General features: G+C 41.4%; 1 long non-coding RNA gene across 1 annotated transcript; it reads right to left on the bottom strand.

The window, feature by feature from the left end:
- Positions 1-6,960: 6,960 nt before the first annotated feature.
- On the bottom strand, positions 6,961-7,930 carry LOC123963964. The gene is made up of 2 exons (XR_006823298.1): positions 7,454-7,930; positions 6,961-7,247 (listed from the first exon to the last, which is right to left on the bottom strand). It is a non-coding gene; the product is annotated as an uncharacterized LOC123963964 (long non-coding RNA).
- Between the last annotated feature and the right edge of the window lie 1,949 nt (positions 7,931-9,879).

Genomic DNA, 9,879 nt, shown 5'->3' with positions numbered 1-9,879 from the left:
ATGTGTCGATATCAAAAGTGACCAGTAGGTGTCACCGTGGAGACGGGTGTCGAAGTGTGTCGAAGCCTCGACACAATTCCGGCACAATTGCTTCAGACAATGTTTCACAAAGCCTCGCTTTGCCCATCACTATTAATTGACAGTTTTTCAATCAACATTGAAAGGCTTCCCCATTTGGTGGGCTTGTCAGAGGTGTTTACCAATCAGCTGCAACACATTTGTAAGCACAGCCGTGATTAAAAATCTGTGGTGTTTCTCAAAACCAAGAATGCAAAGAATGGACTTGTGTTCTTGGGGAGAACGTTCTTGCTAGTCGTTCTTGGAAGAATGCAATGTTTGAGACGATGCATTGTTGCTGGTATTGTGCAATACCCCCAGCACAGAGGGCGCCTGCATTGCTCTAATTATTATTAACAGCAAGGCTTTATCCCCAAAACAAAAAGCTCAGAGAGCTTATTGTAGGTTTTAACTTACCAAGATACATAAAAAATGTATATAAAATAAAAGCAAATAAAAAGCAAATACTGTGACCACAACTCTACTGTACACTAGCAATGTAATGTTTAATATAATAATATTAATATTAATAATAATAAAGAAAAAACAGTCCCTTTCATCCTATTTCTGATAATTTTTTCCGAAGTTTCACAAGACCAGATTTTCTGTACATCATCAAGATTTCTCTTGATTTAAATTAAAATCTTACAAAATTGCTCAGAATGTAATGACAGAATAACAACAGCTGTGGGTCTTTACTCTGCTGTTGTTTCTGGACTCTGCTGTGTTAGCTGCAGTGGTCTGCGTGTCTGAGGGCTCTGTGAGCTGATCTGGCCAGCCAGCTCGTTAGCTTCCCCCCGCGGGCTGGTTCGCTAGGTACCCCCGATGACGGTTGCGGAGCGTCACAACTCCGAAAATGTTTGAGCACATTTTAGATTCGCCATCATTTTTAGTAAAACTGCCAATATTTAACGTCTACACAGTTGATTTCTCGCCTCAAACCTTCTCAGAAGTGGATTTAGTGATCAAATAACGTACGAAAATAGTACAAAACGTTCTGTTGTTGGCCTCTCTCTCAGCTTCTTTCAGCCCCTCCCTTGAATGCCGAAATGAATGCTGGGATATCTCTGTCTTCAAGTTCACACAAGTTACCAGCCGATGCATCCTCGGTAAAATGGCCGTGTCAAGAACATTTTCTGGGATTTTTAACCGTTCTGGCCAAAATGCAAACTTGTGTATTGGGACAGTACTTGGGCCACGAAAGATGACGTTTCACAAAAACACAAGCACAGACAAGAACACAGATTGAGAAAGGCCCTATGTTTTACCCACTGAATTCAGCCTAGATCCCTAGAGCCCTCGCTCACGCCACGCCCCCTTCATATTTTACCATCATTTGGCGCCAATAATTATTTGAGGTATGAAGCTCGAACATCATTGGGCACGACACCTGTAACACGCTTTCTTTAAACAGAATTCCGAAGCGCTAAGGTGACTGATGGCTAGCTTAAATGTACCATTAAATTGAGAAGCTAAGTAACTTAACGTTACTTGTTAATATCAAACTAGACCATGTTGGCAAGAGGTAATGTTAATATTGTCGTCGTGGAAGAGTACTTTTGTTATTAGTTATTTTGTTAATATTTGGAATCTTCCATATCAGTTAAAATGTCATAGTCCACATGTGAGGAGTTGGCTAACGTTAACATTAAACAAGCTAACTTTAGCTTGATGTACTGTGGATATCCCTGCCAAACAATTTGCAGGCATCCCTACAAGGACGTGGCAAATTAGTGTCGCATGAATAAGTAACTTCTTATTTAGGAGTAAGTAGTGTTACCATACTGATTTACTTTCACAGACCTTTCAAAAGTGTATTTGGCAGTCATGTTAGCTATTTAAATTAATCTTGCTTTGTTGTATGTTGTTCCTGCAATGTAAGTTGCTTTGGATAAAAGCCTCTACCAAATGAGTAAATGTAAAATTGACAGTCTTGTCTCAGTAATGTTAAGTTAAAAAAACATTGCTATAGGTGGTGGTCTTGACAAACAGTTATGTTTCTTTTATTGATGGGTATTAAATGAGCCCCAGGGCTAAATTATTAAAGACTGTAATGTTGGTATTGATAAGCTGCAACATTACTGGTTGTTTTATCTCTGCTTCTTAAGTTTTGGTGTAAGTTAGTTCAATATAATGCTGTAACATCTGACTCATACACACAAAGCAAAGTCAGTAGACCTTAGCACTGAAAGGGCAGTGGGGCCAGTAAAGTGAACCAGGTGGAGTGTATTCCACTTGTATAATTTAATTTAGTCATTTAACTCATGCTTTTCTCCAAAGCGACTTACAATTGCTACATATGTTAAAGGTGGCACACCTCAGGAACAACTAGGAGTAAAGTGTCTTGCTCAGGGACACGTTGATGGATGTGTCACTGTTGAAATTGAACGCAGGTCTCTCACACCAAAGGCATGTGTCTTATCCACTGCTCTACAACCAATAAGTATGCTCATTACTGTATGTAGACTAGCTAAACTTGTTTAGCAAGCTTAGCTTTTGGGTGTAGTTTATTCAAAATCTTACTCTACTTGTTGTTCAGTTGTAATAACAATGTTTCATAATTATTTGGAATAGCATATTTCTTTATTGGAAAATTGTTACATTTTACCCCCTGTGAAAGCATGTTTTAATCCCCACAGATTCCCATTATTTTTTTATTATTTCTAAATGTACCTGTCTTACACTTGCCTGGACTTCTCCCTGCACTCACTCACACACACCTTTACCTGCCCGAGTGAAATGGAGAGGATTTGAGCATCCACAGGCTGATGTGTTTCCACTTTATCTCCTTTCAGAGTAGCAACGAGGATGTTTGCGTTCAGATGCCCAATTCCACACTTGCCAGTATGTATCCCAGTCGCTCTCGCGCATCAGTGTTGTGTAACATGTTGGGCAGTAATAACATTACTTTTCACAGTAAAAAGTAGTGTAAAGGATTACTATTTCCAAAACAGTTATATTGTTACAGTTACTATTTCAAGTAACGCTGCGTTTCTGCGCTACTGAACGTCATGGCACTGGACCATACGTTGTTTAAGTCAGCTGTTAGCTGTTAGCTAAATGGAGAACAAGGGAGAGAGGTCTTTCCACAGCTGTAAGTAGCTGCCGCCATTATTGTGTCAGTCTAAGATGCAAAGAACATTGTCCGTTGTAAACTTTGTGCGACCAGCGAAACAACCGCAAACAGTTCTAGATTGAATTCATTTAAGCATCTGCCGAAGCAGCACAGCAACTGAAACTTATAGAAATAAACTCTGGCTGCTGCTACCAGTGATGCTTGGACTCATGTGGAGAGAGTGGCGTTAGGTTTAGCAACATTTTATAAAAAGACTGAATATTGTTGTAAAAGTAGAGATTAAGCCTGCTTGCTTTTTTTTTATCTCAGCCAGTGGCATCGAATTTTTAGGCCTATACGTTTTGTAAAAACCATAGCCTACTCCTTGCTGCTGTTATGGATATATTTAAAAAGTCGGAAGAGACTGCTTTGTATGGGGTTGTTATGTTAAAGGTCTTGGCACATTATAAATTCATTTCCCCCTCAATGGTTGTGACGGGGTTTATAGGTAAAGGCTTTTTCAGACAGCTTGGATCCGCGGGGTCGCTCTGCGCTCCTCAGAACTCAACAGACAGGCAGACAAGCGCTCTATGGGTGGTAACAATTGCAACGGCTTCTGTGTACTGTTGGGCGCGGCGGGGGCAGCTGAGGCTGCAGCCTCATGATAAACAGTCCCAGCCCTGTCCCAACATTACCTTATCCATCACGTCTCAGCATGCTCAACACATAACATTACATTATAGGACCCACCACTCTCGATAGTAGTATTGATAAGCTCGGACCTTTTTGATTTTCGGCTTTTGAGAAATTGTGGAACCGGGTCTCGATCCTCATCCCTACTTACCACTAGCTAAACTGATTAGCATGTTAGCCGACATATAAGTTAACCAACTAAGTTGTCACCGAGATTCTGGTCGGGTCTTTAAACTATTGCAGTTACTGTTTGTACCAAACGCAGACATGTGATTGGACAAAAAAAGCAGGACAATATACTGAGATACTGATCATTTCTGGAGGTATTGATAACGGATAGCTGATTGATTGTGTCTGTATCTGCCATTCTTCACTCAGACCCCGATCCTTCAGGCTCTGCTGCACGTTCAGGCCAGCGGTGACGAGGACACGCACGCACTCACACACTGACGGGTGACATCACTGCGGCAGCTGATGATATCACTTCCTCCTCCTGCAGGAGTACGAAGACTCCCAGACAAAGCCTCCTAAGTCCTGCCGTAAGGCTCTGGCCTCCTCGCCTCGCTCCCGGAAAGGAGCGGCTCAGGAGCGCCTCGGTACGTAGCCCCACCTCCACCTGTGTGAAGACAACCTGAATCTGTGTCTCGTTCTTGGATTGGTCCGTTTCAAAACCACACGGAAATATTTTAATATGTTTTGATTTGTGAAACCAGGAAGCAGCTTTGTGTCTTCACCAAGCAGGAACCTCCAGGTTTGAAAAGTGAAGCCTCAAACCTGCATTCTCTCTAACATAAGTCACTATGTGTGACAGAAATATGGATGTTCAGGACGGAGCTGAACACCTTTTCTCAGCTGGACAGGTCGGCTGGAATAAAATACAGCTGCTCGTTACTTTCTATTAATTGAACTAAAAGATGTTCTGTTAGCTTCCTGCTCAGCTTCCAGTCTGAAGGGGAGATGTTTAACCTGCTTCTTTTCTCCAGCCGTTTGGGAACAGACTTTTGTTGGTCTGGAGAAGCTGAAGCTTTTAATACCTGACACACAGACACTGTGCTTTTACTTCCAGAATAATTTTCTCCTGAGATTCACCGTCACTTTCTGTCACTTGGACAATGAAACACTCTGAGACCTCCAGATTAAAGGAGCAGCTGTGATAACAGCACCTGTCAAGTAGAGGTCCTGCAGGGTTTCAGCGGGGTCTTAAAAAGGCCTTTAAAATGTCTTGAATTCAGTGAGCATTAGAGGTAGCGTTACATGGACGTTGGAAAATAATTACCCATTTAAAATTACCTAGAGTTTATATTCTAGGTGTTAAATCATTTTAAATGGGTATTTTCCAACATCCATGTAATGCGACCTCTAATGCTCATTGAAATGCCCCCCCAAAGCTCAAGAGTGTTTGTTTTTTTCCTCCCGTGGTGTAGTTCTTTGTGTCGCTAGTCCAAATCGGTCCAAATATAATTCGCTGTATTACGACTACAAAGACTAACAGGCAGCTTTCGTGTTATTGCCACAAGTCTCTTTCGGATTGTTCCACAGATATAAAACGGATTTATTCTTCAGCTATGGGGAAGTTACACCTTATCGGTTCTTGGATGGGAAAAACAGATCTTGGGGCTTAAAACCAGTCTCTAGCACATTATTTGAAACCTACTGTCGCTGCTTAATGAATGAGCGCCGCTATTAAAATTTCACACTTGTTAATGATTATCAGTAAGCACCAGTAACACTCAATGCATGACTGTCTCCCTCTCCCCGTTCTTCAAATGATGAGCGAATGTGAGGGAGAGAGCGGCAGAAAGTGACGGTGAAAGTCTCCAGAAGAAAAGATCGACATTAAGTTGTAAGGTTACAGCTCTGTCCTCCACTGTACATCTTGATAGTTAAATTAATTTAAAAGAGGACTGTGACTACAGATGGTTTTTCTATATTTGGTCCTGGAGCTGATGCAGACCTTTCCTTGTCTACTACCTGCTTGACTTCGGACCATTTAGGGGGTTTTGTGTCAAACTGAAAGGATGGGTCTGGAGGGCGAGGTACTTGTCCTGGGGAGCTGAGAGGGATATTCTTTCCTGGGTCACTTAGCTGGTAAAGTTATAACTCTCACAGTATTATGACATTGTCTGTTTTTTTATTATATTATAACATCATTTCAGGGGTAGTGTTTTCTGATAGATTAATATCCAATCAAATAATGCTCCCACTACAGAATCATTTTATATTGCACCACTATTCACTCCATGTGTACTGTAAGGAGATGGGGATCATGTTAAAATACTATATTATGCCATCTTTATTTAAGATATCAGGGTTGGCGTATTCTGATAGACAAATAATTTTCTTTAATGATCAGCCACTATCTCGACGGCATGCCCAACAGCAAGGTTGCGCAGATTTATGGGTGTGGAAACAGACCACGCTTGTGGGTCGTGCGCATGTGCAGAACCTCTAAGTAGCACATCTTGATAGGTAGCATAAATCGACAGAACACCGGCTCTGGGCGGAGCAACACGTTCTTTGTTAGATGAAGCGGTAAAACTGAGGTAGTTAATCCCTTGAAACCGTTGGAGTCATCAACAATTGCATTTATTCACTGTACCGGCCACAAACTACTCCACCTCTGTACCACCGCTGAGTACAATAATCACAGCCGTCCAGTACCTATTGTCTCCGGTCTTAAGTTCAACAAAACTTCCTGCGCTGGCCAGTTTTCTTTGTTTTTTCTGTGCTGCTTTGTGATGGACTGAATTTATGTTGGTAGGCCTACTTTGTGATGGACTGAATTTAAGTTGCTAGTTCAGTTAAACTGGACTGGCTTGATGTGCATTTTAAGTTGATTGCATTGTGTTATTTTGAGATTTGCTTTTCTTTGATGGTTGATGAAATACAAAATTTTGTTGTGAACTGAACTTTTGAGTGCTGGTTTTTCTTAGAAAACTGTTTTATAATTCAATGCGAGGGTATACATTTTATATGTGCGTCCTTTGTGACATTTGTGCAGTAAACCTAAAAATCAAATGTCTGGAGAGAGACCTGACTAGCACCCCTGGATTAAAAAAAATTTAAAATTTAAAAAAAATAATAAAACTGAAAAGACAAATGGGACATCCAAATGGAAAACAGCATTGAATGACAAAGTTACAGTTAAATAAATATTAAATAAAACAAACTTTATTTCTGGAACAAACAGAACAAAGGAAAATAAAAATGGCTTACAACTCAGAATCCTTGTGGTGTGAAATGAAAAGAGAGTCACCACTTTGAAATCCTGGGCCTGCCACAACATACTCACTTTTGGACATGGACCTCACTGAATTTGCTGAGCATGCTCATCCCTTAATTTCCCAAAAGGCTGCCGGCACGGACAACAGTATTGGGGGATCTCAGCCTGTCATCTCCACCTCCAGAGGAAATAAATTTTGACTGTGGGATTCAACAGCAGCTACAAAAAATGGGGAAAGAAATCACCAGTCATACGGAACAAGTAACTAAAGCACTAACAAATACATTTCAGGAGCAACAAAAAGAGGTGGTCAGACATGTGGATAAGCAGTTAGAATATCTACAAGCACAATTCAATGCATCCCTTGGTTGGAGACTAAAACACCATCATACTGAACTGCTGAAGGATCTTTTCTCTGTTCTTACCCCCATGTCTGATGCAGCAACTCGGAATTAACTCGGAAGTTAGCATCAAAGGCTAGCAGCGCAGTCGAGCTGCAATAGGCTACGCTTAGTGCTCTCACCACTTCTGGACATTATACTCCTTTCCCAACTGGTAACCAGCTTCCTTGTCAGTTGAGAGTGCCCCTAAATATTGGATCATCGAAGGGAACTGCCATCCTCGACACAGGATCGCTGTATACACTGCTCCTCCTCAAAAATGTAACTACACGTCGAGTCGACTCGGACCGTAAGCTCTGTGATTGGTCTCTGTGATTGGGTAGCCTCGCAATTCCTCCGAGCCGACAGGAAATGCCCGTGCTTTGAAGTAACTTTTACTAGCGGCCAAAACGGTGGCTGTAACACGGTGGATCAATATATTTGACCGTCACAATCCGAGCTAAATGACTCGTTTCAGTATCAGAATGTCATCCATTCGGTCGATAACATTTGAAAAGGCTATACCAGCCGCATGTTTACAATTTTACCCCCATTCACGTTAGTGGAGGGCTAAACCGGAAGTTAGCCTGCTCGGCTGGCAAAAGTCAATACAGTGGACGCTGTAGCGCTACTGGCGTTTGGGAGTGTAATTGCAGATTGACGGATACACAGACGCACAAGTATAAATGCCTGGCTACGTGCGTAGCTTACGGCGTAGCTACGCACGTAGACCCTTCTCAGGAGTATAAATCAAGCTTTAATCTTTCTTTCCAGCCTGCAGATGGTTGTGTTAGAGAGAAGTTACTGTTTTAAATCTAATTAAAAAAAAAAAATTCTTTCTCCCACCCCTATTAGCTACTGGGGTTCTTGCCTGTCTGTTGCTGGGGTAGGGTGGCGTCCCACTCTCACTAACAACTACATTCTTTAACAGGCTTATGCGAACACACATGTACACACACACACACACACATACAGACACATTCACCCACACAGTGGTGCGGTGCTGGACGAACTAGAGAAAACCATTGAGAGCGACATACACAGACACACATAGTCTCACACATAGACACAAACAAATTTAGGTTGTCCCTGGTAGAGTTATTCCTGATGCTTTTCTTTCAGTTACTTATTTAAATTAATTGTTATTATTCCAGCTTATTCCAGCTTATTTATTGTGCGTGACTGTTTTTTGTTTTCATTTTTCTCTTAGCTGTCTAACTATGTCAGCTGTTTATTGCTGCTGTTCAGCTGGTTGTCTTTTACTATTATTATTATTTTTATTGTTTGTTTGTTTGTTGTTGTTTTTCTCCTCCCCAAGCCCCCCTCTCTGTTCTATTGCAGGTTTCGTATTTCTCACCCACGAAGTGCCCATTAAACAAAAGCCATATTGTGTATCATCAACCAAGCGTCAGACAATTAAAGAGCATGTGGAGGAAAAGTTGAAAAATAACATCATAGAGCCATCAACCTCACCTTATGCTGCTCAAGTGGTCTTGGTACCAAAAAGAATGATGCCAAACCAAGGTTTGGGTTGATTACAGAAAACTAAATACAGCTACTAACACCAATGCTTACCCCCTACTAAATATACAGGAAATATTAGAATCGCCGTTGTGTTCACCACACTGGTACTTAATAGTGGGTACTGGCAAGTGCAAACAATGACAGTAAAGAGAACTGCCCATAGTCCCCATAGGACACCAGGTTTTGGTTTGGTTGAAGCCAAATGTGGCTTAAGCATTCTAGTTAAAATATTTAATTGATATTGTTTTTAGGTCATTGTGTAGGTTTACTGTTGGAAGGAAGTATCCCACTGCTGCAGCTCAGCAAGTAAACACAAAAAGACTAACTTCTAAAATGCGTATGAAGTCAGACTGCTGAAGCCTCATAATTGTAAACTTTAGAATTTTGTCCTCATTGTCTTACTGTTGAGTCAGATTAAGAAAGCGTTATAGAGTCAGTATAGACGGAAGGAATCAACAGCCACCAGTAAATCATTTTGGCATTGTATCAAGACAGGCTTGGAAAAAAATTTAAATATGCTTTTAAGTGTGTGGGGGGGAGCCAATGAGCATGCGGTGCTAGCTTTCTTTTATAATGATCCTCATAATTGGATTGTTTGTATTTTGCAGTGCGAAAATGAACCAGACATTGCTGTGGTCACTGACACTGACGTTCCTGGTGCGATCCACTTTAACCCAAGTGAAAGGTGGCTGTGGATGGATCTGTCTGCTTCTCTGGGGATGGTGATGGCGCTGTGGATAAGACATATGCCTTTGGTGTGACAGACCTGGGTTTGATTCCACACTGACACGTCCACCAATGTCTCCCTAAGCAGTACACTTAAACCTTAGTTGCTCCAGAGGCGTGTGACCTCTGACATGTATAGCTATTGTAAGTTGCTTTGGATGAAAGTGTCAGCTAAATGAATAAATGTAACATTTACAAACTCCTGAAAGCACTTCTGAACT

Source organism: Micropterus dolomieu, linkage group LG23 (genome assembly GCF_021292245.1).
Source record: "Micropterus dolomieu isolate WLL.071019.BEF.003 ecotype Adirondacks linkage group LG23, ASM2129224v1, whole genome shotgun sequence".
Taxonomy (NCBI): Eukaryota; Metazoa; Chordata; class Actinopteri; order Centrarchiformes; family Centrarchidae; genus Micropterus; species Micropterus dolomieu.
The sequence above is the reverse complement of the archived record's forward strand: the minus strand, read 5'-3'. Positions and strand labels throughout refer to the sequence as shown.